We start from the raw sequence: 27,895 nt of genomic DNA, 5'->3' as shown, positions 1-27,895 counted from the left end.
ATTGCACTCCATCCTGGGCGACAAGAGCAAGATTTCATCTCAAAAAAAAAAAAAAAAAAAAAAGATGATAAACAAGAAAGCCATCCATTGAGACACACAAAATTAAAGTCAAAATAAAGATATTTTCAGATAAAATAAAGCTGAGATAATTTTTCACAAACAGACCTGCGCTGTAAGAAATTGTTAAAGGAAGTTCTTCAGACTGAAGGAATATTATACTACATGAAAACTCTGATCTAAAGAAGGGATAAGGTGGGCATGGTAGCTCACACCTGCAATGCCAGCACTTTGGGAGGCTGAGGTAGAAGGATCATCTGAGGTCAGGAGTTTGAGACCAGTCTGGGCAACAGAGTAATACCTTGTTGCTACTAAAAATAAAAAAAAACATTAACCAGGCATGGTGATGCATGCATGCCTCTAGTCCCAGCTACTCCGGAGGCCGAAGCGGGAGGATCTCTTGAGCCCAGCAGTTTGAGGCTGCAGTGAGCTATGGTTGCACCACTGCACTCCAGCTTGGGAAACAAAGCAAGACTCTGTCTCAATAAATAAATAAGGGATGAATATTGTGAGAAATGGTGACTAGGTAGATAAATATAAAAGATATTTGATTTCTTGTTTTTAAGTTTCTTTAAAAGATAATTTCCTATTTTAAGGAAAAATAATAACAGAGCTTTAAGGTGATTATAACACAAACACAAGTAAATATACATGACAACAAAAGCACAAATAATAAAAGGGGAAAATAGAAGTATAATGTTATAAGATTCTTCCATTATAAAGTGGTATCATATAATCTGAAGACAGACTGTAAAAAGTTAAACATATTATAAACTTTAGAGAAACCATTAAAAAATACAAGAAACAGTATATACCTAATAAGCTAGTAAAGGAGAAAAAGTATTATAAAAATACTCAAAAAAAAGAAAGGAAATGAGGAACATAGGAACTTAGAGAAGACAAAAAATATGACAGACATAAAACCAACTGTATTGATAATTAAGTATAAGGGGTCTAAATATTATAATTAAAAGGCAGAGATTATAAGACTGGATAAAACAGCAAGATTCAACTCTATGCTGTCCCTAAGAAATACACTTTAGGCTGGGCGCGGTGGCTCATGCCTGTAATTCCAGCACTTTGGGAGGCTGAGGTGGGAGGATTGCTTGAGACTAGGGGTTTGAGATCAGCTTGAGCAACAAAGTGAGACCCTGTCTTAAAAAAATAAAAAAAGGAAACACTTTAAACAAAAATACAGATAAGATACACCACGCAAACATTAATCATAAGAAAGCTGGAATGGCTATATCAGAAAAAGTAGACTTCAGGACAAGAAATTTGACCAGCAATAAAGACAGGTATTTCATAATTAAATAAGGGTCAACTTATATATATAAAAAAAAAAAACTCCTATATACATATATATCTAAAACAAAGCCAAAACTGACAAAACTAAATAGAATAAATTGACTCATGTTTGGAACTTTTAACAGTCACCTTTCAATAATTCAAAGACTAAGTAGAGAGAAAATCAATAACCATATAAAAGACTTAAACAATAGCATAAAAACCAAACTGAACTAACTGACATTTACAGAAAGTTTTATTTAAATGACAGAATACACATTCTTTTCAAATGCATGCGTACTAGTCCCCAACAAAGATGTGTCAGACCATAAAACAAATCACAGTAAATTTAAAGGGCTAAAATCATACAAGTATGTTCTCTGAAGAAACAGAACTAAAGTAGAAAAGAATAACAAAAAGAAATCTGGAAAAATCCACAAGTATTTGCAAATTTAAAAATATACTCCCAAATAACCCAGGGATGGAAATGAGAAACCATTTTGAACTAAAAGATAATAAAAATGCAACATATCAAAATTTGTGTAATGCACCTAAAACAATGCCTAGAAAGTTATAGCTTCCAATACTTATTAGTAAAGCAGGAAGGTTGAACATTAATGATATAGTAACTTGCACCTTAAGAAGCTAGGAAAAGAGCAAGTTACACATGACGTAAGTACAAGAATGACAGTCATGAAGAGCAGAAATCAAAATAAAACCAGAAAAAGGTAAAAAAGTATTAAAATGAAAAGTTAATTCATTGAAAAAAATCAATAAAATTGATACGCCTTAACAAAAAGAAAATGTAAGTTAACAATATCAGTAATAAATTATGGGATATCACTAGATATTCTATAGATATTAAAAGAATAATTAGAAAATAAACATGAACAATTGTATGTCAATAAAACTGACAGGTAATGAAATGAACAAATTCTATGAAAGATACAAATTCCCAATTATGACAGAAGAAAGAAAAAGTTGTTAAAAATGAAGACTAAGGAACATTTCCAAACTCAGCTTGTAAATCAAACAAAACCAGAGAAAGACATTATAAAAACAAATAAAATTACCAACTACTTTTATAAACAGATGTAAAAAACCTTAACAAAATACAAGTAAAGATAATTCAGTCATATACAAAAAGAATAATGCATCATGTCTAAATGGAATTCATCCAGATATTAAAATTGGTTTTCAACATTAAAAAAATATATATATAATTCACTACGTAAAGAGAATAGAAAAGGCCAGGTAGGGTGGCTCATGCCTGTGATAGCACTCTGGGAAGCTAAGGCAGGTGGACTGCTTGAGTCCAGGAGTGTGAGACCAGCCTGGGCAATATGGCGAAACCCCCTCTATCAAAAACACAAAAAAATTAGATGGGTGTGGTGGCATGCACCTGTAGTCCCAGCTACCCAGAAGGTTGAGGTGGGAGAATCACCTGAGCCTGGGAAGGCTGTAGTGAGCTGTGATTGTGTCACTGTGCTCTCGCCTGGGTGACAGGAGTGAGACCCTGCCTCAAAAAAAAAAAAAAAAAAAAAAAAAAGAAAAAGTAATGTAATCACAACACAGAAAATGCACTTGAGAGCATTCATCATCCCTTCAGCAAACTAAGAATAGAAAGGAACTTCTTCAAGGTGATAAGGAATACCTATGAAAAACTTACAACTAACATCATACTTAGTGGTGAAATACTGAACCCTTTCTCTCTCAGACTAGGAACAAGGTGAACATGCTTTCTCTCACCATTTGTATTCAACACTGTATTAGAGGTACAACCCAGTGCGACAGTCAAGAAAAGGAAAAAGCATATGGATCTGAAAAAAGAAAACTGTCTTCATTTGCAAAAGAGATGATGGCCTATGTGGAAAATCCTAATGTACCTTAAAAATAAGCCACTAGAATAAATAAATTGTCTTCAGCAAGATTATCAGACACAAAGTCAATTATACCAAAATCAGTTCACTTCCATAAACTAACAATAAATGATAAGCAAATAGAATTTAAAAAATACCATTTATAGTACCATAAAAAGCATGAATCATTTAGAGACAAACCACACACACACACACACACACACGGCCTACATACTAAAAATTACCAAACAATGCTTAGAGATGTTAAAGAATACCTAAATAAATTGACAGTTATACCATGTTCATAGACCAGAGACTCAATAGTGTCACAATGCCAATTCTTCTTACATTATCTATAGGCTCAATGCAATTCCAATTAAAATCATACAAACTTTTCTAGTAGAAACTGGCAAAGTGATTCAAAAATTTAAATGAAAAAGCAAAGACATTATAATAGTTAAAATAATTTTGAAAAAGAAAAAATAAAACTAGGGACTTACACAACATGATTTAAAGTTCTACTGTTAATAAAAGCATTAGGAATCAATACAGTGTAGTATTATTAGATAGACATATAAATCAAAGGCACAGAAAATAAATTCCAGAAACAGATCCATCCATAATCAATTGAATTTCAAAACAACTTGGCAAGTTAAAAAAAAAATAGAGTAATTTTTACAAATGCTGTTGAAACAACTGCAGGTATGTGAAACAACCATATGTGTGCTAAAACAACTGTATATACAGAAAAAAGTAAACTTCAATCCTTCTATCATACCATTCCCAAAATTAATTCTAAATAGATCTAAGACATAAATGTAAAAGCTGAAACAATAAAACTTCAAGAAAAAAAATCAGAGAAAATCTTTGGGTTGGCAACTATTTTTTAGGATGCAAAAAACATGTACAATAAAGGAAAAAAAAACCCTGATAAATTGGACTTCATCAAAAATTTTAAAATACCATCCACACTTACTAGAACAACTAAATCTTTTTCTTAAAGTGACAATATCAAGTGTTGGCAAAAATATGTAACAAATGATTTTAGGATGCTGGCAGGAGTGCAAAATATAGTCATGCACTGCACAATGACATTTTGGTCAACGATGGGTCACATATATGATGGTGGTCCAATAAGATTATTGTACTATACTTCTTAATCATTAATTTAGATTATACTCCTTCTACTTATTAACAAAAAAAGTTACTGTAAAATAGGCTCAGGCAGGTCCTTCAGGAGATACTCCAGAAGAAAGCATTGTTACCATAGGAGATGACAGCTCTATGTGTGTTATTGTCCCTGAAGACATTCCGATGGGACAAGATGTAGAAGACAGTGATGTTGATGAGCTTAACAAAAAATGTTTAAAAAGTAAAAATAAATAAATACATTTAAAAATGGAAGAAAGCTTACAGAATAAGGAAAAATCTGTACAGCTGTACAATGTGTTTGTGTTTTAAGCTAAAAGTTATTACAAAAGAGTCAAAAAGTGAAAAAAATTAAAATTATAAAGTAAAAAGTTACAGTAAACTATAGTTAATTTATTATTGAAGAAAGAAAACATTTTAAAATAAATTAGTGTAGCTTAGGTATACAGTGTTGATAAAGTCTATAGTAATGTACAATAATGTCTGGGTCTTCACGTTCACTCACCACTCACTCCCTGACTCACCGAGAGCAGCTTCTACTCCGCCAAGCTCCATTCATGGTAATGCCCTAGGCAGGTGTACCATTTTTTACCTTTTATATTGTATTTTTACTATAGCTTTTCTGTGTTTAGATACACAAATCCCATTGTGTTACAACTGCCTACACTATTCAGTGTAGTAACATGCTGTACAAATTTGTAGCCTAGGAGCAACAGGCTATACCACATAGGTAAGGTATGTACTAGGCTATACCATCCAGGTTTGGGAAGTACACTCTATGATGTTTGTGCAATGATGAAATCAAATTACCTAATGGCATTTCTCAAAACGTATCCCCATTGTTAAGTGACAAATGAATGTAATACAACAACTATGGAAAAAGGTTTGACAGTTTCTTATAAGGCTAAACTTACAACTACTCTACAATCTCATAATGCCACTCCTAGGTATTTATCCAAAAGAAATGATGGTATATAGTCACATAAACACTTATTTATGAATGTTTACAGCGGCTTTATTAAAAATAGTTCAAAACTGGAAACAAGTGCAATATTAAAGATTGGTGAATAGATACAAAATTTGTTGCATAGTTATAAAATGGATTACTAATAAGAAGGAACTACAGATACAGGCAATAACACAAGCATTTCAAAATATCATGCTAAATAAAAGGAGCCAGGTGCAAAAAATTACATACTGTATCATTCCTGTTATATGAAATCCTAGAATAAGCAAAACTTAACTTATGATGACATAAAGTGGATTAGTAGTAGCTTGTAGTGGAGAAGGGAGGGGACTGATTACAAAGTGACACAAGGTAACTTTTTGGGTGATGAAAATGTTGTTATAACTGAATTAAGGTAGTAGTTATACTGATGTATACACTTGTAAAAATTCACTGAATACTCTTAAAATGTATGTAGTTTATATTTATGTAAATTATATTTCAATAATATCAATTTTAAAAAGCTGGGAACAAACACACAAGAACAAATATGTATTTTATAAGTTAACTTTAAATTCAATATTGGTCTTTAACAATTAAAAGTCATTATTCATGATTTAAATATTTTCTGATTTCCCAACATAATATATAAACCCCTTATCACTACTATATTTATGAGATCTCTGTAACCATTCAGTATAATATCAAAGCCATTTCAGCTATGAAGCTAAATACTTCCCCCAAAATAAGGCACTGAATTATCAAAAAGAAAGGTAAATATTTTTGTCATTCCTCTCTCCCCGTTCAATATAAAGATGGTTTTATATATAAACCTTGCTATTTACTATGATAAGCATTTCCACCCTACATTTCTCCTCCTTTTATTAACCAGAAGATAACTATTAAACAAAATCAGAATATAACCCTTCTTTAAAATTTATTTCTCCAAATGTTAAGCATTACGTTAAATTGATGACTTCCCTCAGAATGAGAATAAATAATGTTATAGAAAAAAGAAACTGAAAAGACTTTATGTTAATAAATTTTAATATTTAAGCCAAGTGGAAAAATTCCTATAAAAACTTACCCAACTAATCAAGAAGAAATAGAAAGCAAGAATCATCCTACAGGTATTAAATTCATAAATCGACAGTCAAAAATATTTCTACCTCAGGCTTACATGACTTCATCTATGAGTTCAGCCAATATTCAAGAAAGAAATAATTCCGTATTACACAAATTTTTCCACATCAAAGGAGGAAAGAACTCCTTAATTTGCTTTATGAAGTTAATATACCCATGAAATCAAAACCTGACATGGACAATGCAAAAAAGGAAAAGATTATAGGCCAATGTTATTCATAAAGACAAATGAAAAAATCCTAAACAAAATAGTAGCAAGTTGATTTTAACAATATATAAGGAGAATAAATCTTGACCAAGTTGGGCTTATTCCAGCGAATGTAAAGTTGGTTTAATATTAGGTTAAAAAAAAATTTCACCTACTAGATCAATATTTGAAAGAAAAATATTATATCATGTTAAATAGGTACAAAAAAGCAGTAATATACTTTAGCATTCATTTATGGTAAGAACTCTCAGCACATTGAGAACTGAAGGAAACTTCTTTGTAAGGGTTATCTACAAAACTCTTACAGCAGACATACTTAATGATAACATCTTTAAAAGCTTTCCCTTTGGTGAGGAACAAGTCAACGATGCCAGATACCATTACTTTTATTTAACATTACATTAGATGTTCTGGCCATCAAAATAAGGCAAATGAATAAAGATATAAAGGTATAAGTACTGGAAAAGCAGACACTAAACTTTAATTATTTGTGGATGAATTAATTGTGTGCATAAAAAATCCAAGGAACGTAGAAATGAATAATTAAAATTAATAAGAGAGTTTAGCAAGATGGTTGGATTAAAAATGGGGATAATAAATAATGGATCCCTTAAGGACTACCTAGATACCTTTCTCTTATTTAGAAAAATATGTTTATTGGTTAACTTGAATAGATAATATACACATGTGGTAAAAATTCACACAGTACAAAAGAGTAGGGGAAAACTGAGTGTCTCTCATCTCCCTAGAGAGTCAACTACTATTATCAGGTGTGAAATCTTTCTAGGTAAATTACCATCATTAATGTAAACCTGAATTGTATAATAGATCAAATACATCTTCGGGGCTTTCTCAAAATGTACAGAGTCAAAAGTTTTCTATTTGGTGGTTATATCCTCCCTTTATCTTGTTTTGTGTTTCAGGTTTAACAAACAACCCTACTTGCAACTTGAGACTCCATTCTGTTTTAAGTGGCAAGCCAAATTTGATATTCAATTCTAAGCCTCTTCATCACCTAAGAGAGGTCTGTAGGCTTCTCTTATAGAAAAAACAATTTTACAGAGTTTTGTATATTCATGGAAATGCCAGTAACTGGTTTTCAGGAGGAAATGGACCAGAATTATATACGACAATCTGTATTCCTAAAATCAAATTAACAGGTGGACAAAACATAGACAGAGTGACAGAGTAGATTAAATGTCTTTGGAGTCTGAAAGATTTCAATTCAAAGCTCTAACGCTTCTAAACTTGTCATTATGGGCAAGTTACTTGACCTCTCTGAATCTCAGTCTCCTTAACTATAAAACAATGCTAATAAAACTAAGCTAACAGAACCATTTCTATGATCAAACAGACACATACATAAGTGCCTGGCATAAAGTATGTATCTTATAAGTGATCTTTAAGTGAGGGAAAATTGCTTCTGGCTTAGTTGTTCAAGGAAGGCAAGCAAAGGAGCCCAAAATGAACAAAGGGGCAGGAAGCAAAACAGAAGACTATTATGGAGGCTAAAAGAAGAGTTTAAGAAAGAGAAGCAAGTCAAAATTGTCAAAAATCATGAGGAAATGAAGACTGTTTAGTAATAATATGTTATTTGGATTTGGACATTAGATGTTACTGGTAATATCAAAAGCAACTCCACCAAATGGTCAAGTTTGCATTATAAAGGGCCTTTATAAGTCCCTGGGTAACTTAGCCATTAGAAACTGGCTTTGACAGAGGCTTCTCCAGAAAGCTACTCCTGATGTCCAAGGTAACAGTGTGATGGGTAATTTTAGGTTTCAACTTGACTGGATAAAGGGATAGTTAGAGAACTGGCAAAGCACTACTTCTGGGTAAGTCTGTGAGGGTGTTTCCAGAAGAGACTGGTGTGTGAGTCGGTTGACTGAGTGGGGAAGTTCAGCCCTCAATGTGGATAGGCACCATCCAATCAGCTGGGGGCCTGGATAGACAAAAAGGGAGCAGAAAGGTGAATTTGCTTCCTCTCTCCTGGAGCTGGGACACTCTTCTCCTGGCCTTGGCCATCAGAAGTCCAGATTCTCCAGCTTTTGGACTCTGGGACTTGCATCAATGGGCCCTCAAATTCTCAGGCCTTTAGCCTAAGATTCTGCCATGCTACCGGCCTCCCTGGCATATCATGGGACGTCTCACCCTCCGTAATCATGTGAGCTAATACCCCAAATAAAAACCCTCTCATAGATCTAACTATACATGTCCTATTACTTCTGTCCCTTTGGAGAACCCTGACTAAGACATAAAGAAACGCTCCCAAATTGATTCACAGAGAGAATAACTTTCAATCATCACAGTCGTTTCATTATACAATAGTGACTTTGGCATGAAGTTTATTAATTTCATGCCACTTTATTCATCCATCATTATCCATCCATTAGGGTAGATATCACATGCCAGATAATTGTGCTGGGTCCTGGAATTTCAAAGGAGAATAAGACATGATGTCTGATCTTAAGACCATAGGCCAACAGGGGAAATGGACTTTTAACAGAAAGAAATAGGCTGGGTGTGGTGGCTCATGCCTGTAATCCCAGCACTTTGGGAGGCTGAGGCGGGAGGATCACCTGAGCCTGGGAGGTCAAGGCTGCAATGGGCCTGAATTGGGCCACTGCATTCCAGCCTGGGTAACAGAGTGAGACCCTGTCTCAAAAAAAAAAAAAAAAAAAGAATATATTATAGAGCTCAAAGGGGCAACTGAGGAAGTAAGAAGAGAGTGATCCTTTACTTGGAAAAGATAAGAAAGGCTTCATAAATTAGGTCACAAATGGAACAATGGAAGAATAAAACTTGAAATTTCCCAGGAGAAAAGATGGATATGTTAGGCAAAGGGACACGGTCATGCACATGGAATAAATTTGAAAAAAAAAATGGTTTTGGAATGATGACAAATTGTGTGGAGAAAGCAGCTTATGTATTAGTTAATGAGATGAAAATATGAGGTGGGGTAAGCATGTAAACTGTAGCATACCAGGGTTAGAAAATAAGTAAGATTCATTTATCTGTGAATTTTATTTATGGATAACAAAAGTCAGTGACTGCCTTTATGCAAAAAATAGATAGGAGCAGTTTTTCTTTGGTGTTGTAGATCAGAATATGCCATCCCAAAATATGCTACTCTGGTGGAAAGATTATTTTGAGCTGAAAGCAACTGAGGAGAGCTTTCTGCTCTCCTTCTATCTGCCTGAAAACAGACAATAAATTCCTCTTGTGAAAGAGAGGAATTCCCTGTACCCCAGTTACTTCCTGTACCAGGAAAGGGATAACAACCTTATTATTATTACCAAAGATGAGATGGTACTGAGAAAAAAATCTGCACAAACCTCACTAACTAGCCCTTATCTACCATTAGTTTCTTATATATTAATATTTGCCTTCCTATTGTTCATCACTCCTAGAAGCTCAAAGTCCCTTTCCTTTGTCTTGTCGCTTCCCTTTAAATTTGTCTTCTTGTCTAAATGGTATAAAAACCTCCAAACTGAGCCTTTTCATTGGGGGTTTTCTTTCTACGAGATATCCCCCACTATTCCAACCCACCCCTGGCAGCTGATTCATGTAAAACTTTGAATATCAAATAAATTTGTATGCCTTTTCTGTTAATCCATCAGTTGTCAGTTTATTTCACAGACCTAGCCAGAGAACCTAAGAGGGTAGAAAAGAACTTTGCTTCCCACCAGTGTTCTATTCCTTCAGCCATCTCTCACCGCACCTCCCCCTCCCTGGGCACCTAGAGTCATCTCCTTTAATCCTATCTCTTAACAAAACTCTTCAATTCACATGTGTTAAGTTAAATAAGTGAATTCTTGGAAAAGCAGAAAAAAAATTAAGTTGTGTACTAGAAGGTAGAAGTTAATGATTATATCCGCAAACATAGTTCAAGATTTATTGTTTGAAGTGAATATAATGAAACATCGTCAAATAAACATTTTTTTAAATATGTGAGGGCAAACTTAACATCTTGAAAAACATGAATGTTACATGTGGGTGTTTTCTGTTATTCTTATTCCCCAGAAGGAAACTGAACACAGAAAAAAAAAAACCCTGAATTTTATTTAATAACCTACCTGAGTAGACTCTCTACTTTTAATCTCTCATTACAATGCACTATACCCACTGCTATGATAATACTCTCATGGGATTATCTTCACGGTGGGCTTTAGGCATTTAATGCCTACAGAAGAAGGTCCAAACTTTTTTTTTTCTCTCAGTATGGCATTCAAGACTATAATATCTAGCACACTCTCTGGCCTCATCTCTCAATAAAGTCCCTACTCCACCATCCTACTTAGACACTTTATTAGAAGTTTCTTAAACATCTATTGCACTTTCCCTCATCTGCGCCTTTGTTTACACTGTTCTCTAGCTTTTTGCAGTATAGCAGAAAGGGTGTACGTTTTACAGCCAGCCCGACCTGGGTTCTAATTCCAACTGTATCCCTTATTTAGCTGTGTAATCTTGGGCAAATCTGAGCCTCAATTTCACTTTTAAAGGAACTCAAGCATATATGCCTTAAAAGATTGATGATGATGATTTTAAATTAAGATAGCACTTAGTATACTGCCTGGTTGGTACTTAATAGATGTGTTTATGGTCTTTTGTCCAGGTACCTTCCTTTCCCTTTGTCTTTAGACTTCTGAAACCCTTTATATCTTTATGAAGCCCAGCTCAAAAGCCCCTATCTTCATAAAGTATTCCATCATTCTCCAAGTTAGAAGTAACGTCTTCCCTCTAGGGTCAATAATTTCAGGGGTAATGATCTTATAAAGATTTCTTTCATTTGGGTTCATACTATAGTTATTTATGAATATTTCTATTTACTAGGTTGTAAATCACTTAAATGCAGAGAATATATTTTCATATTGCACAATATTTGATGAACTAAAAACAAGTACAGTTGTCCAGTTATGTGGATTAGTATATAAAATGTTAAAGATGACAGCAACATTTACTGATTGATCATTTATCTTGTGCCAACTATTTTCTTAGTACTTTCCATGTATTTTCTAATTTTATTTCAGAATATTACATGCAAGATACTATTAATCTAATTTCACAGAAGAGGAAACTGAGGCACAGAAAGGTTAAATAACTTTCCCAAAGTCTTACAGCTAATACTTAATGGTGATAGGAGGCAAACCTGGCAACTTGGCTCCAGCACTCTCAATCAGAACATTACGCCAAGACAGAAGGTAATAAATGACACATATCCCACCCTCTACCCTTAGATGTTTAAAAGCACAACCTTGCTAAATAAGGATCTAAAAACAAAACAAAAACAAAAAAAAGCCAACAAAAATCAGAAATGTTTTCTCCCCTAAAACAACTTCATGACAAAGGAAGGTAAGTTCCTTGAAAATTTTACTGGGGAAAAAAAAGCCCAGAAGATGATTTTTAAGTTTAGTTTCCCTTTCAAGTGGTAGAACACTATTAGTGACACAGAAAATGTAAAGTACACTGAAATACTATTTACATTTGTCCTCTAAAAGCAGAAACTGCAGCTGAGATGGCTAGCGAAGTTATAAGCAGTTCTGCCTTAAACAATTTGTCCTATAATCACTGAATTTTCTTCTTAAAGTGTGCCCACTAAGTTTAAATTGTATGTCCATTTAAGTCCTTTAACAAGCATTTGATTAAATAGAAATGGTAAATCACTATGAACAACATACAGTATCTGCAAATACAGCTCCCTGGAGGGCACAGAACAGTGAGAAACATGGCTGAATTTAAATATCCTTCCTTAAATAAATATAAAGGATAAAAATTTGAGGTAACTAGGCTTCACACAAAAAAACTCACAATCTATACTATATCTGTTAATTCCTTAATATTCTCTCCATAAGAGCCTCTTGTCTTATTTGGACAAAGGCATTCTCTTTATGAACACAAATGTCTTGTTTTCTCATTGCCAGAAAAGAGAGTGTTAATTTGCACTCATACAAAGATGATTTCATGTCACTGAAAATAAAAGACCATACCTGCCTTAAGCTCTTTTTCATACCAAGATTATAAACATAAAAGAATGGGCTTTTGCTCCATTTTTTTTTCTGTCTTCAGGGTGGGCTGTTACTATTTGTACTGCAATTGCATCCTGAAAACTAAAATAGCTTCTCTCCTCATGTAGGAGGTCATGGACTCTGTGTATAGTCAAATCTGATTTTCACTCAGGATCCTGCAGCCACAGAACAATTTCAAATAAATTTGCCCTTCTTTTGATGCATGATCTATAGTTGCCTTATGAACATCCTCTCCCTTGCCCTTGAGAAGAAATACAGATATAAGATACAGGGATTCTTAAATTTTTCTTTGTTCAACGCCTTGTTAAGTGATACTATTCAACTGTCCAATTTCATCACTCGTGCTGACATTTTGTTACTTCATCCTATTGGGCCACTGTTGATTTCCTGACACGCAGAATCATTCTTTTATTTAAAGCACTTTCTAGTACATCTTTTAAAATTCAAATTTCTTTTGTTTTTGGAGCTCAGAGAAATTCATTTCACTTATCTGGGGTTTTTTTTTGTTTGTTTGTTTGTTTGTTTGCTTTTGAGATGGAGTCTCGCTCTGTCGCCCAGGCTGGACTGCAGTGGCGCAGTCTCGGCTCACTGCAACCTCCGCTTCCCAGGTTCAAGTGATCCTCCTGCTTCAGCCTCCTGAGTAGCTGGGATTACAGGTGCGTGCCACCAAACCCAGCTAATTTTTGTATTTGGAGAGGGGGTTTCATCATGTTGGTCAGGCTGGTCTCGAACTCCTGACCTCGTGACCCACCCGCCTCAGCCTCCTAAAGTGTTGGGATTACAAGCGTGAGCCACCGCACCCAGCCACTTATCTGGGTTTGATTCATCATGAGAATCCCCTTATTTGACCGGAGTGTTTCTTTACTTTATTCTAGACATAAATCTACGCTGCATTTTGGAACCAAGTGAGAGTCCATACAAAGATATTCAAACATAGGTTCCAATATCATCTTCAAAGGTTTTTAAATGCCATTTGTAAGCCTAATAGTTTCTTTTTGTCCCTGACTTTTCTTTCAGTATGTGGTCTTTCAGAGTTGACTTGGTAAAAATATACATAAATATGTCTAAGAAAGAATGAACACAAAACTACAATCTATCAATAAAAGGTCTTGGTCTTTAAACTAAAATGTTAGTTAGCCTTCCCTGCATTCTATAAAAAATCCAAGGGGGTTGAGTGAATTAGCTGTCTGAATTGTGTTTGCAATACACACACACACACACACACACACACTTAAAAACCTGTTTCATTATCACATATTTATTGAGCACTATAGGTCAGTGACTTAGTTAAGAATTTAGTATGGATTACTTCACTTAATCTGCATGGCAACCCAATGAGGAAGGTACTATTTTTATCATCAATTTACAAAGAGTAAACATAGTCTTAGACTTAATAACTTGTCCAAATTCATACACACAGCTAAGAAAGAGCAAAGCCAGGAATCAACTTGTGAAAACTGAGAAATATACCAATGCTGATCTGTATCATATTGACCCAGTAAGCTTATCACATATGTGTCTGGGCTTCATCCTGAATTTATTAAAGCAAAATGGAAGAAAGAAGAAAGGTGTCTTGGGTGGTCACTGACTATGTACAAGAGAGCCTCAGTTCTCATACATTATAAATATACATTACATTTCAAATGTCATAAACCTAGGCTCCTAAAAGCCTTGTTACATGGAAAATTTGGTCTTTTATATATCTCCCTATAAGTATGATTTCAAGTAATATCAACAGAGGAAAAGGCTTGGCCACAGAACCGAAGTGGTAAAGAGTGTTCCAAAGTCAATATACATGGCATTGACAGGCCAAATTCCCACTCTCCTTCCAATCCCCCACCCCCCATACACAAAATCCCAATTTGAGATCTGGGGAACTGGGATTTCTTCATCACAAAGGAACACTTTCAAAATCAGTTAATCCCAAATCTCTTCTTTCTTCTCCACTAGTATCCTTCCTTACAAAATCTTAAAATCGTTCATTAGAATGAACAGAACAGTGGATTTCTAAAGGGCCTAGAAAAGTATGGCTACTCATTTGACAACTGTCTAATGCAAAAACTGCTCAGGGTAAGAAATATGGGATTTCAGAACCACAAACAAGGATCCTCATACAATTAGTTATAAATAAACCCAGGCTGGTATTGAACTCCTGACCTCAGGTGATCCACCCGCCTCAGCCTCCCAAAGTGATGGGACTACTGGCGTGAGCCACCGCGCCGTTGAAACCTCATCTCTACTAAAAATACAAAAATTAGCCAGGCATGGTGGTCCCCTGTAATTCCAGCTACTCAGGAGGCTGAGGCATGAGAATTGCTTGAACCCAGGAGGCAGGGGTTGCAGTGAGCTGAGATTATGCCACTGCACTCCAACCTGGGTGACACAGTGAGACTCAGTCTCAAAAAACAAACAAACAAACAAACAAACCCAGCTGTGGCTGTTGTAAGTTGTAGAAGTTAGGGGAGGTAGGTGGGAGCAACCTCTCCCCACAACTTAACAGCAAAACACACATCAGGAAAAACCAAGATTTTGAATTCAGTACTAAGAAGGTTAATACTTAGCAGCAGCTTTCCTCTGCAAATGGTTATTTCTGAACTTTGGTTACAGCCTTAAAAAATTACATAAACTGGATTTTGGAGAAATCACTTTCTTAATGAGAAAATCTTCACGGAAGCTATCTCTGATTAGCTCCTTCATATCTAAAGTATTGACCTTCACTGGTAACCCTGAATTCGTTAAGCCAATGTGGCCCCTTAGAAGAATAATATTTTTTTCTTTTTTTTTGAGATGGAGTCTCGCACCGTCACCTAGCCTAGAGTGCAATGGCACAATCGCAGCTCACTGCAACCTTCGCCTCCCAGGTTCATGTGATTCTCCTGTCTCAGCCTCTCAAGTAGCTGGGATTACAGGCGCCTGCCAACACACCTGGCTAATTTTTGTGTTTTCAGTAGAGACAGGATTTCACTATGTTGGTGCCAGGCTGGTCTTGAACTCCTGACATTCAGTGATCCATCTGCCTCGACCTCCCAAAGTGCTGGGATTACAGGTGTGAGCCACCATGCTCGGCAAGAGAAGAATAATATTTCCACATTCATTCTACTTCCTGGTTGTAGGTTCCTTAAATAAGCAAATAACACCTATTTTCAAAACTCGTAAGATACCTCAAAAACCAGTTCAGACGGATACAGAGGTAACTTTACTTGGTTGCCCATTTAAAAAATACAGTACTCATAACCAGCAGATACTGAATAAAACAGCAAGGAAACCAAGTATTTAGAGTGGCAGTTTTAAAGGCTGTATGGAGGGGAACGATCAGACTTAGCCAGCTGTCCTAAGCCAGACAGAGACCTCCATATGTTTATGTAGGATCGCTGCAATCTGTAGACAAAAGGCTTTTTTTCATTTGTCCACATGGCTGGTTCCAGCAGCTTCCATTTCTGGTGTGCTTCATTATTAAGAAGACTTTTGTTAACCAGTCTTTTATATTCCAATTAACTAACTACATCAAATTCTCATTTAAATATACTTCAATGCATTCAAATAAGATAAATACAAAATCAGGATTCAGATAACAGGAAAAGAACCATTAAGAAGGCACACTTAGCATACAAAGTCAAAGTGATCCTTATTCAGGGAGAAAAGGCTGTAAAGAACATACACAAGGGAAGAAGGATTTAGATACAAAAGAACACATACATTCATCATTCCTTTCTCAATGCTTTCCAAAGTCTTCTCGCCAACTGGCCCTAAACAACTTGATTATCCTTGTCACACTGCACTCAAATATTATCTCTAAACACTTTCAACTTGCAGCACATGTTAACAGTTAATATCTCTGGATGATCTTCTGAATAAAGCTTGAGAAAAATGTGCTTACAATGACAAGTATGAGGGGAAAAAATGACTGGATTGCTGATTAATACTGAGAAGAGCTCCTCTGAGCATAGAACTGTGCATATTTAAGAGAGCTATTCGCAAATTTCCTCCAGACTACTCTGGTAAAGCTGATTCTAGAATTCAGTACTATTTGGGGGAATACCATGTTAACAGAAAAAGCAATACATTCAAGGCATGGAAACCTGGATCTGAATTTTGGTTCTGCTTAATCCTTTTAGACATTCAATTTCTCCAAATATAAAGCAGATACTCTTAGGTAGAATCTGTATGAAGATTCAAGGAAAACACAGTAGAGCATTGTTAGGGATCAGAATACACTACCTCCAAGTAGTCACCTTGGTATTTGAAAAAACAGCAGAAGCAGGAAGACCTTCTCCCACACTTCTCCTCTGAAGCAGGTCATAAGAGAATTCTCTGCCCTTCCACTGAAGCAGGTCATAAGACTCTCATTCCAGAGGTGCCTATCCTTACCTGAGGAAAGGAATGCCCTTATCTCTGGAGACAGAGACACAGAGAAGAAGCTCAACAAACAGGTCTTGCTAAGTTGCCCCCAGTTTATTACCATTAGATCATACCCCTTTGTCCTCCAATCATACTTCTCCATGAGACTATTCATTTCTTCATCAAACCTAAGCATAAACATACACAAGTTTACCCATTCTTTGGGTCTTCATTTCTGAAGCCTTCTGTGTCACGTAAAACTTCTATGTCATGTAAAACTTACAGAGGTCTCCGTCATGAATCAAGCCAACAGGTGAGAAAAATCTTTTCTCCCTTACAGCATGTAACCAAAGAGTAACTGGCACACTATAGGCACCAAACAAATGAATGATAGTTGCTTTTACTAAAATACTATATAACCTTAATTTCTTTACAGTTAAAGGGTAGTTATCTCAAGCAATGATAGTACTATTAGTATCATATTAGTACTGTCAGTATCACAGTGTACTAGTAGTAATAATACTAGTGTATTATTCTAGTCAGTATATTTATGATCTTATGAAATTGATAAAAGTAGGCTCTCCGGGTTAGGCAGACTTAAATTTTATTCTCACTCAATCTTTAACTCCTCTTTCCTAGAAAACTAAGTAGCTCTTACTCTGGTAGCTGCTGGTGTTTGTATTTTTTTGCTCTCCAAGTTGAAGCAAGGAATGTACCTGGGGCAACACTAATGAAGCACAACAAACAATTCAAGATGAATTTGAACATCAGTTGGTAGACTGCATTCTATAGGTTCATCAATAGCTGTGAGAAACCAGAAACCAAGGAGATAAAATGGTTAAAAGAGGGAAAGAGAAGCAGTGATTGGGCTAAAAAATGATGAGAACTTAGTTAAGCAGAAATAAGAGGATAAGGCAATATGAAGAACAACATGAATACGAGTTTAGAAGCCGGAATGGGAATAGTATGGGACAATGAAGAAACTTTCTTAATGAAGTAGGTGAACTGTGTTAGAAAACAGAAATAAAGTTAGATGGATAGCATTATATTAGATTATTGAAAATCTTGAATGTAATAGTTTAGATACAATAGTCTAAGTGCAAACACATGAGATCAGGAAATAGAGCAGTTAAGAAGTAGATATAGGAACGACATTGTTCTATACTTATTATAAAGGCTAATTTTCTAAATACTAGTAAATTTTGAAATCTGAGTTACCTTTGAGTATTTTTTTCTATTGTACTTTTTCCTATAGTTTTCTTAAGGATCATATTTAATAGTAAGGGTAAATATTCAATAGTATTGAATTTTCTTAAGGATCATATTTAATAGTAAGGGTAAATATAATTTTAAAATTAGATACAGATATCTGAAGTGAAATAGATTAAATAACTAACAAGTTCAGGTAATATATTTATCAAAATTTCCCCTTATTTTTAGTGTTGGCCAAAATACACCAGATAGAGGTACACGCAAATGCTGAATTTGAAAAAAACTTTTCTGAAAGACCTGGGTCAACTAAAGGTAACAAGCAATGTTTGATTGATTATCTCTGTATAAAGATGAATATTTGGTAGTGCATAAAGGCCGACTGAAGGGGACATAAAGCTGTTAGAAGTAAATCGAGAGAAGGGGAAGGGGAAGGAACACAAATGAGGAGATGAAAAGCAGAAACGAAAACAAAGATATATAGAAGACATTTCAAAGAAAGCATTACTGCTATTTGATGAATAATTAGATGGAAAATAAAGAGATGCAACAATAATGATTCTGGGGTTTTAGACTTAAATGACTTAGAAAGACTGATAAAGCCAGAAGGAAATAAGGATGTTAATATGTCAAAGTTGGAAGGGTATTTTGTAGTAACTTTTTTTTTGTTGTACAGAACATATTCTCCAAAAACTCACTGCCTGATTTAAATTAACCTCATTTGTTATATTTTCAGTCTTAAAGTAAGTTCTTATTTTGGTCATTTGGGTCCTTGAAAACTTAATCAGATAAAATTTATTCATTTAGCAAATTCTTATTAAGCAAATATACAAACAGAAAAGAGCTCAAAAACTGATATTTTATAGCATTTTATTATATATAAATCCCAAAGGGAGTTTGTTGAAAATGGAGGTTCCAGGGCCTCCAGGTTGGTGAAAACATTGAGGTACTAGGAGGGTACCCATCTGGGAAGAAAATGCCAAAGTGTTTCCAAGAGTCACCAGCACAGACCTATTCTGTGTACTCCACCCGCCACTCTCCAATACCCTGCCCTATGCATCTCTTCCCATGAGCTATTTCTGAGTTGTATCCATTGTAATAAATCAGTCAATGTTTTATGGAATTTGGCTGTAAACATCAGAACACAGTACCTTTCAGGAGGCAGATCTTTGACTCCAGCTGTAATGTTCCAGTTAATCATGAGCACTACCAGAATGTTCTAGCCTTTGTTTTTGCTACTGAGGAGACTGATGAGAACCCTGGCCTATTATCTAATGTCTCCCTTGGATTTAGTCTCTATATCTTCCAAAGTGACCAACAGACCATAGAGAGCCTCCTGATGTGGCACTCAGGAGGGTTTGAGACAGTACCTAATCACTCCTGTAAAGAAAGAATAGGTCTGCGGCAGCGACTGTTGGAAACACTTTGGCATTTTCTTTCCAGATGGGAACACTATGGCACTTCTAAATTTCCACCGGTGGCTCCAAGACTGGATGTGACAGAGATGGGATCTTTGCTTCTCCCATGCAATTCTAGGCTACTTAACAAAACAAAAGGAGAGAATTATGTAACCCATAACAACAACAACAACAACAACAAATACAAAAGGTGGTTCTTGGTCCTCACCTTCAGAAAGTCTAAATATAACAAGTATAGGGTTTAGATATTTAAAATTTTAATTCCTATCCCAAGTAACTAATAATTCTAAAGCAGGTGATCAATAGACCATACTTTGAAAAATACTAATACACATGTTGAAACTATCTACAAATATTGAACTCAGAGGGAAAACCAAGACGTATTTTTCTGCTTTTGGTCAGGTGGCTAGTGAGAGGGAAGTGAGGAGGAAAGAATTTACCGAATACCTACTTAACAGATCCCATCTGAGGCCCAGAGAGCAGCAATATAAAAAATACAAGAATTTTTTTTTTTTTTTTTTTTTTTTGAGACAGAGTCTGGCTGTGTTGCCAGAATGGAGTGCAGTGGTGTGATCTCGGCTCACTGCAACTGCCACCTCCCGGGTTCAAGCGATTCTCCTGCCTCAGCTTCCCGAGTAGCTGGGATTACAGGCGCCCATGGCCATGCCCCGCTAATTTTTGTATTTTTTAGTAGAGACGGGGTTTCACCATGTTGGCCAGGCTGGTCTCAAATCCCTGACCTCAGGTGATCTGCCCGCCTCGACCTCCCAAAATGCTGAAACTACAGGTGTAAGCCACTGCTCCCAGCCAAAAATGACAAGAATTTCTAGCCTCAGGAAGCTTTTTAGCTCATTGAGAATAACTGCACATAAGCCTTATTTATTTATTTTTTTGAGACGGAGTTTCACTCTTGTTGCCCAGGCTGGAGTGCAATGGCACGATCTTGGCTCACCACAACCTCCGCCTCCCAGATTCAAGCAATTCTTTTGCCTCAGCCTCCCGAGTAGCTGAGATTACAGGCATGCGCCACCACACCCGGGTAATTTTGTATTTTCAGTAGAGATGGGGTTTCTCCATGTTGGTCAGGCTGCTCTCAAACTCCCAAACTCAGGTGATCTGCCCGCCTCAGCCTTCCAAAGTGCTGAGATTACAGGCGTGAACCACCCCACCTGGCCAAGCCTTATTTTTTTTAACACTTTTACAAGTCTAATTTTTAGTGAAATGTATTTGGTTAAAAGATACTATAATCAGTACTGGAGTTTGAATTACACAAATGGCTCATGACAGTTTAGTAAAAGAGTTAACTTTGCAAATGGAAATACATTGAGAATTTAAAATAAAAGAAGATGAAATGGGAAACTCAGGACTGGGTTGCTACCTAAACTTCTATAGTTTGCATGTACTAATCTTTTCTTTCATCTTTCCATTCTCGTATTTTTAAACCAGCCCATGAAAATAAAATACATGAAGTCAGCATAACACAGTAAAAATTAATTCAGAAAATGTTGAATTTTACTGCATGCAGAGCTACAAGTTGCTAAATGTTACACATTTTAAAGTATATACTGTTTACAAAGTGGTGGAAAGAAGAAATTAGGGCTGTTCTTATGAGATAACTTTGTAAGACTTAAGAGTTTTTGAAAAATATAATGGTTGCCTTGTAAAGCAGGAGCTCCCTACCACTGGAAATGTTCAAATAACTTTGAAAAACACCCCCATTAGAGATGTGATATACATAATTTCTACAATGGAAAAAAGTAAGTCTAGATCAATCTAATGGTATTTATCTACCCAATGAACACTCTAATATTTTTGTGGCTACAAAACTCAGCATTGTGCAAAGTTCCAGTATAATGGCATTATCATATGTAACAAACAGAAGTGCAGGAAAGGATATTTGGGAACAGTGAGCAGCAAGATCTACAGCACAAAGATGAAAACAAGCAAACAAAAAACCCAGCATTGGGTGTTTGAGGATCCTACAGGCAGTTCATGTTGCTGGAGTGTAAAATGTGCTTATGCAAGTGGTAAGTGATTGAGCTGGAGAGGGAGGTGGGGGCCTGATAAATAAGGTTGTTAGATGTCACATAAAGTTTAGATCTTATTCTGTAACCATTGGGGAAACACTAACAGATTTTAAACAACGAGATAAACAAGTCTAGAACTATTAAGAAGTAATGGCAGGACATAAACTAAACTAAATGGCAGGAGCTTGAACTAAAGGCAGGTGGTAGAGTCACAGGGTTGGAAATAAGGATGGATTCAATATATATTAAAGGAAAAACAAGATTAAGTTTGTGCTTAGACACATACCACTGGTTAGATACATACATACTGGTTTTGCATTTGTAAGATCCAAAGTCTTTAAATTTATGAAATGCCAAAGGATAGGACTGTGCTTAAAATTTTAGAAATTTAATCCAATATTTTCCATGTGATAGTAAGTCAATGCAATAGACTACATTGTTTGAATTTCTATAGCAACTCCAAAAATTACAGGCATTCAGGGAAAAACAGAATCTGAGGAGACAAAGCAATCATTAAACCAGACTCAGGTACGACACTCAGTTCAAATGTTAAAACTGTATAAAATAAAATAACGATGATTAATATGGTTAAAGGGGTTGATGGAAAAGACAGAAAATGTTTAAGATCAAATAGGTAATTTCAGTGAAGAGATTATGAGAAAGAATCAAAGAGAAATCCTAGAAATATACAAACATAGTAACAGAAATAAAAAATGCTTTTGATGCTATGATCAGCAGTCTTCAAACAGTTAAGGAAAGAATACGTGGGCCAGGCATGGTGGCTCAGGCCTGTAATCTCAGCACTTTGGAAGGCTGAGGCAGGTGGATCACCTGAGGTCAGGAGTTTGAGACCAGTCTGACCAATATGGTGAAACCCCGTCTCTACTAAAAATACAAAAATTAACTGGGTGTGTTGGTGTGCGCCTGTAGTCCCGGCTACTTGGGAGGCTGAGACAGGAGAATTGCTTGAACCTGGGAGGTGGAGGTTGCAGTGAGCCAAGATTGCGCTATTGCACTCCAGCCTGGGCAACAGAGTGAGACTCCATCTCAAAAAAAAAAAAAAAAAGAATATATGAGACTGAACGTAGAAATGAAATCACCCAAAATAAAATACAAAGAACTAAGGACCCAAAATAAAATACAAAGAACTAAGGAGTGTAAAAACAAAACAAAATAGGCATCTAAGAGCTATGAAACAGTATCAAATGGGCTAAGACACCCATAATAATTAGAATTCCAGGTGAAGAGAAAAGGTAGCAGAAGAAATATTTGAAGAAATAACAACTGAGAATTTCCCAAACTTAAGAGCAGAGACCAAATCCCCATTCAAGAAGTTCAGAGAACACCAAGCAAGATGAACCAACATCTCAATATATCATATAGAAACTGCTGAAAAATCAAAGATAAAATCTTCAAGTAAGAGAGAAAAAAAGGAGACATATTATATACAGAGGAACAGAGATAAGAATTACATCAGACTTCTCTTGAGAAACTATGTCAGCAAGAAGACAATGGTATAACCTGTCAATCCAGAGTTCAATACCTAGCAAAAATATCTTTCAAAAAGGAAGAATAAATATTTTTCTCAAACAAAAACTGAGGGTATTCACTGTCCGCAAATTACCCTACAGAAAATGTTACGGGAAGTTATGAGGAATGTGATGCAGGTCAGCATCTTGGATTTATACAAATAAATGAAGACCATTGAAGATAAAATAATATTCATTTTTTCTTATTTTTAACTTCTCTAAAATATAACTATTTAACACAAAAGTAGCAACATTTTACTCTGTGTTGTAACATATGTAAAAATAAAATACATAAAAATAATAGCACAAAGGATAGTATGAAGAAATTCAGGATACACTGTTGTAAGGTTCTTATACTACCCTTGAAGCTGTACAATATTACTTAAGAAAGCTTCAGATTACTTCAAAGGCATATTGTTAGCTCTAGGGCAATCACTGAGAAATTCTGAAGAAAGGTATCAATAATAAGTCAAAAGAGGTGACACAAATCATAAAGAACAGTCTATGAAATCTGAAAAAAGGCAGAAAATGAACGGAAAAATATGTAGTAGGCATGAAGATATATTTTAACACAAATATAATCACACATGCATTAAACGGCAAAACAAAGCCTAACTATATGCTATCTATAAGTAACCTACTTTACAAATAAAGAGATAGACAGATTAAAAGTAAAAACATGGAGAAAAACATATAATGCAAATGCTAAGCAAAAATAGCTCGAAGCTATATTAATTTCAGAGAAAATAGACTTCAAGACAATAAATATCAGGAATAAAGGGGGATATTACCTCACAATAAAGGGTTTTTTTCCTCAAGAAGAAATAACGATCTAAAATATATGCGCAATAATGCACTGAATACATGAAGCAAAATGCATGTTTCAAAGGAAAAAGAGAAAAAACACAATTACAGTTGAGGAACTCCATAGTTCTCTGTCTCTTTTATGGCAGAACAAGTAGGCAGAAAACCAGTAAGGATTTTTAGTAGCTGTCATACATATGAAAAATAGCACCAAACAGGCAGCAAGGAAGGCAGTGGTATTAAACCGAAGTTTCTATAGTTTACTAAATATTACATTAGTATTAACCTGATGTAAATTGTGATTAAGATGCAAATTGTAATACCTACAGCAACTACTAAAGAAATAAAACAAAACAAAATTAAATTAAATTTGAATGGGACATTAAGAAGTCAGAAGGTAATGAAAGACGACCACAGAAATAAAAAAGGCACTCATAGAAAACAAATAGCAAAATGGCACTGTAAATCAAAACAAAACATTATTTACATCAAATGGGAATGGTCTAAACACCCCAATCAAAAGGCAGGAATTATCAGATTGAAGAAACAAAAAAAATCCAACAATTCCACTTGTAAGACACATAATTTACATTCAAAGACAAAAATAGGTTGAAATTAAAAGGTAGGAAGACAATATACCATATAAACAATAACTATAAAAAAGCTGGAATGGCTATGTTAATGTCAGACAAAACAGACTTTATGATCAAAAACATTATCAGAGAAAAAAAGGGATATTTCATAATGATAAAAGAGTCGATACACATCAAGAAGCTATAAAAATATAAATGTATGTATGCCAAACAACAGAGCATACACCAAAAAAGCAAAAACTGACATTTGTAAGGAGAAATAATTAACTGAACAACTAATGGTTGGAAATTTCAATACTGCCACTCTCGTTGATACATCAATCAGAAAGAAAATTAGGCAGAAATAGAAAAATGCAAATCACTATGAACCAACTTGACCTGACATTTATAGAACAATCTAACTAATAAAATCACATTATTGTCAAGTGCACATGAAACATTTACCAAGCTAGACTATATTTGAGACTATGAAACAAACATTAAACTTAAAATGCAGATACTTGGAGAACCCTCAAATTTGGATATTAAACAACACACTTCTAAATAATGCAAAGGCTAGGGGGATGGGGAGATTTGTTAAAAGATACAAAATTACAGCTAGATAGAAGGAGTAAGTTTTAGTGTTGTACAGCACTGTAGGATGACTATAGTTAACAATAATATATAGTTTCAAATAGCTAGAAGGAGAATATCGACTGTTTCCAACACAAAGAAATAATATTTATTCTGAGATGAGAAATATGGATATGCTAATTGCTCTGATCTGATCATATATATGTATTGCAACAGCCCTGTGAACTCCATAAATATATACAATTATTATGTGCCAAATAAATAACCCAAAGGTCAAACAAAATATCAACGGAAGTTATAAAAAATTACAACTGGATGAAATTAAAAATTACAGGGCTAGTATATCTTAAGTACATTTCTTCTGGATGTGCTTTACTGGGAGTAGTGAAAACTGGTAGTAATAATCAAGGGAAGGCATAAACACCAAAAAATTTGTTACATGCTCTTTCTTCATTAACATTTTATCTCAAATGCTACACTAATAACTATTAAGAGTTCCTCTTGCATGGCTGATGTTAATTTTTCTCTCAAAAGTAGTCTTAACAAATGAAACTAGAGTGAAGAGCAGTTATCCTTCACTCTTTCTGCCTAAATGTGAACCTCCAAACTATCTAAATCATTTTCAAAGAGAAAAGAAATGGAGGAGGACAAGGAAATAAAATAAAGTGTTAAGAAATTATGTACTCTGGGGCCAGGCGCAGTGGCTCACGCCTGTAATCCCAGCACTTTGGGAGGCCGAGGCGGGCAGATCACGAGGTCAGGAGATCGAGACCATCCTGGCTAACACGGTGAAATCCTGACTCTACTAAAAATACAAAAAATTAGCCAGGCGTGGTGGCGGGCACCTATAATCTGAGGCAGGAGAATCACTTGAACCCGGGAGGCAGAGGTTTCAGTAAGCCCAGATTGTGCCACTGGGCAACAGAGCGAGAATCTGTCTCAAAAAAAAAAAAAAAAGTACTCTGGCAACATTGAATACTACTACTTTCAATGAATGAATTCATATGGTTTTTCAAAAATTTAAGTTATGTGCACATATACGTATACATTAAACACTTGCATATTTGGGAGGAAGAACAGAAACAAATACTTCTATTTTCCTAAAAACTATGAGTACAGACTTATCCTAGTGAATCATGTTATTTTATAAGGTAAGACTGTTACTCTAAATAACATATCAAATAAAAATATATATACATTATATACTGTAATTGGATGGGGAGAGAGAACAGGTCAATTTAATAAAGTAATTTCTTATCCCTAGGACCTCATATTCAAATGATTGGAATCCATTCACTCAATTAAATATGCCATCTACTCTATTAAAAACAAATACACACAAAACATATTGCCTAGAATTCCGTGTCAGTTGGAATATTCTATTCAGGAGGCATCTTTGATGGGAAGAATCTGGGAAGTCTCAGGTCAGAATTCTGGTATATTTTACAGAAATAAATGAGAAAAACTCTTCTTCTTATTTGAAATACTACATTTCAATCACTTCAGAATATGAGGAGGAAAACACTTAAAAAGTGCCAGTTATTAACTTATAGTCTACATAAGAAACATGCCTTCTAAATTTTAAAAGATTTAGGATGAAGGTGTTTTGTTTTTATACACAGCCTTCATAATGAGGTAAAAACATCTAATTAACAAATGGTGCAGTAAAACTGTTTGCCCATTTATTTTGAGAAGGATGAAAACTGAACCTTATGCACTAAAACAAAACAGAAAAAAGAATCTGACTGAAAAGCACCCATGTGTGTAACTGCCCACTCAAAAATGTAGTCACTCTATTTTCTTAACAACTGACCTACTAAGTTTTCCATGTAAGGCTCTTGTTTTCAAGATTACTACAACAAAAAACTTATGTGGTAATGCAGAGTAATAAGTAATACAATGGTTGTATACTACAGGAATTTTTCATTAATAAAAAGAGCAAATATAAAAAATAAAACTAGCAAATGTATAATTAAATAGCTCAACATATTTTTCTTTTTACCTATATCACATACAAATTTTATTTCATATTCTTTTACTTTTCTTATTTATCTATTTATTTTTAAAGTTTTAAAAGATGGGGTCTCATTCTATCACTCAGAATACAGAGGAGCAATCATAGCTCACTGTAGCCTCAAACTCCTGGGCTCACGGGATTCTCGTACCTCAGCCTTCCAAGTTACTGGGACTACAGGTGTGTGCCACCATGCCTGACTAATTTTTAAAATTTTCTTAGAAATGGGGGTTTCACTATGTTGCCCAGACTGTTCTTAAACTGCTGGACTCAAACAATCCTCTCACCTCAGCCCCCTGAACTGCTGGGATTACAGGTGTGAGCCACTGTGGCCAGCACATTCTTTTTTTTGAAGTCTCTATAACCACACTCAGAATCAAGCACCAGGCATACTCATTTTTAACAGACTGTGAAATCATACACAAATTATGGATATAGTCCTTTTATTTCAAATTAGAGATATTTTACCCAAACAATGCTTTCTAAAAAGCTCACGTTAAAAGGTGAACATGTTTTATATTTGTTCAAAGGTGGAAATTAATAATCTTGGCATAAGCTCATAAAATATATGTATAAATATACCTAGCTGACATACATAAGCCCAATTCAAACTTTCTTTTCATAAACAGATCTAATAGTCTTAGATGGGGAAAAAAAGATGTCTTTATAATCTTATTTACCTGTGAGGTCATTTGTGATATTATTTGTGACATTA

At 35.0% G+C, this 27,895-nt stretch overlaps 1 protein-coding gene and 1 non-coding gene across 17 annotated transcripts in view; both read right to left on the bottom strand.

Moving 5' to 3' along the window:
• COP1 (COP1 E3 ubiquitin ligase) overlaps nucleotides 1–27,895 on the bottom strand; it is a 273,082-nt gene that overhangs the window by 7,553 nt on the left and 237,634 nt on the right. The gene's annotated exons all lie outside the window — the stretch shown is intronic.
• Nucleotides 15,969–16,111, bottom strand: LOC112207364 (small Cajal body-specific RNA 3). The gene has a single exon (XR_002941797.1). It is a non-coding gene; the product is annotated as a small Cajal body-specific RNA 3 (non-coding RNA).

This window comes from Pan troglodytes, chromosome 1 (assembly GCF_028858775.2).
Source record: "Pan troglodytes isolate AG18354 chromosome 1, NHGRI_mPanTro3-v2.0_pri, whole genome shotgun sequence".
NCBI classification, from domain to species: Eukaryota; Metazoa; Chordata; class Mammalia; order Primates; family Hominidae; genus Pan; species Pan troglodytes.
This window is presented reverse-complemented; position numbering and strand designations above follow the sequence as displayed.